This window comes from Hipposideros armiger, unplaced genomic scaffold (assembly GCF_001890085.2).
Source record: "Hipposideros armiger isolate ML-2016 unplaced genomic scaffold, ASM189008v1 scaffold_33, whole genome shotgun sequence".
Lineage (NCBI taxonomy): Eukaryota > Metazoa > Chordata > Mammalia > Chiroptera > Hipposideridae > Hipposideros > Hipposideros armiger.
The window spans coordinates 3392190-3394480 of record NW_017731383.1 but is presented as its reverse complement, the minus strand read 5'-3'; the positions used below and the strand labels follow the sequence as shown (position 1 = coordinate 3394480).

Sequence of the window (2291 nt, the reverse complement as noted above, 5' to 3'; positions counted from 1 at the left end):
TCCCCCCGCCCCCCCGAAAGCCAGAGCCCCACCTCCGCAGCGCCACAGCCGGAGGACTCGTCCAGGGCACCAGACCCCTCACCGCAAACCTAGCAGAGAGGACGGACAAGCCAGGTTTGAGGTTGTTACAGAGGGATCGGTGCTGAGTGGAGGTGGCCTTCGAGCGGGCCTTGATGAAGCCGACAGGGGCCCATGCAAGTCCCTGTGGGTCGATGGGGGGCGGGGCCGTGTAGGCCAGGAGCTGGGTGGGGACAACAGACCCCAACTCACCCAACGCAGGCCTTGCCATCTGGCTCTTCAGAGGGGGCCATGTTTCCCTGAGGCCTCCCTCCCCCTGGCCCAGACACCCAACCTGACTGGCCCAAATGGGTCTCTATGGTAGTGGCCTCCACAATGACCAGCATTCCCATTGCGGGGACACGGAAGCCAAAGGGTTCTGGTCTGTGGGGCGGTGGGGTGAGGAGTGTGTCCTTTTACTGGGCAGCTCAGAGAGGTGTAACAACTCCAGGCAACACAGCCCTGAAGGCCGGAGCCCAGGTCCCAGGTCTAGGGCCGGTGTGCCTTCTGATTCTTACCCCAGGCCCCGACTTTATAGGACCCTGAGCCGGCACACAGGAATGACACCCGCATCTTTCAGGACCCCAACTCCATCCTCTTCCCTCAAAGGGGACACTCCCTACAGACACCCACCCCACCCCTGTCAAGGAGCACTTCCCTTTTCTGAGCCTTTCCAAAGGCCAAGACTTTTGCTGGGACATTCCCCACATGCCAAATAGGCCCCTGGAATGCTAGCATGACCACAGGCTGCCCACGAGGTCTCCAGGCAAAAGCTGAGGGCACTGCACTAGCTCCCCAGCTGGCTATTTGTGCCTGTGCCTCCCCCCAGGCAACCTCCTCCGGGGATTTTTATCTTCCAGGGAAGGGCTGGGAAATCACCTTTCTCATTTTGAGGTCATATAACGGGCTTGAAACCCAGAGTCTCACTGGCTGTGTGACTTAGGCAAGTTACTTAACTCCTCTGAGCCTCAGTTTCCCTTTTTGTAGTGGAGCTACAAATCCCCCATCTCAGGGTGGTCTGAGAGTCCCTGGGGGCATGGAATTCAGACACTGTCCCTGGCCACCCTAAGGACCCATTCCAGTCCCCAGGAAGACCTTCATCTAGATAGGGAGACCCCAAACTTTTGGTTAACTACCTAGGCTCAGACGAGAGGGGGCTGAATAACAGCAGACATTTAGGGAAGACTGTGGGGTGCCAGGCTAGGTGCTGGCGGCATGGCTGGAACATGCTGAGAGCTGCCTACTTGATTGGGGCAGGGTGGCACCCCCCTGCCAGGTCTGCAGTTCCCTGCCTGGCCCTGAGTCCCCCCTCCTGCAGCTTCATTGCCTGGAGGCCAGGAAGGGGCCTGAGATTGGAAGCTCCAGCCTCTCAGTCAGGCCAAGGGTGGGAGCAGGGCCAGGCCTTCCCAGGTGACGCATTCAAGGGGTGGAAAGACTGGTGAGTCCCGACGTGTATAGTGGTAGCCTGGGTTCAAAGGCACATCTCTTGTCCTTGGTCTTCCCATCTCTAAAAGGGGCACAATGGTAGCACCTGCCCCAGGGGAGTACTTGAGAGATCTGAGGAACCAACATACATAAGCACATTTGTCTTTGTGTAAAGAAAAGAAAATACAAGAAACAAATCTAACAGATGGTAGAATGGGAAGGGGGACAAAGGAATTTTTTTACATTTTCAATAGTTAAACTATTGGGTTGTCGGAAAAGTCACGGCATATTTTTTCTGTTTTTCGTTGCAAAAATGCGTCGTGACTTTTCCGACAACCCAATACATCTCTATGTATTGTCTATTCAGATAAAAAATGGGGGCGTTCCTGAGACGGGGGACTCTGTTTTCAAACTGGGAAGGTCTTGGGCAAACCGGGGCAAGTTGGTGACACATCAAGCACCTATGACAGTGCCTGGCATGTGGTCAGTGCGAAATAAACGTCAGCCGTTTGATTCTTCACTAACGTTGACAGGAGGGTCCTGGGGACACAGATAGGCCAGACTCCCTCCAATCCTCAGGGTCCCCAGGAATTCCCAGGACCCATGTCCTATAGTCAATGATGGTGGAATCTGCAAAGTTTTAGGATCAATTGGCCAAGGAACACCAACCCATGTGCCTACTTGTTAAATAAATTAAAATCAAATGAAGCAATTGGAGGTGACACAGAATGGGGGACCTTGGATTTCCCCATAGGACAAGGTCGACTGAACAAAACAGAGCCTGAAGTGTTGGGGAAAATCAGAGGAGT

The 2291-nt window shown here is 54.5% G+C and overlaps 1 long non-coding RNA gene across 1 annotated transcript in view; it reads left to right on the top strand.

Annotated features, from left to right (window-relative positions):
• Positions 1 to 51: 51 nt before the first annotated feature.
• LOC109380205 (uncharacterized) overlaps positions 52 to 2291 on the top strand; it is a 9411-nt gene continuing 7171 nt past the window's right edge. The window contains exon 1 of the long non-coding RNA XR_002123401.1: positions 52 to 121. This is a non-coding gene — a long non-coding RNA (uncharacterized LOC109380205). The remainder of the gene's footprint in view (positions 122 to 2291) is intronic.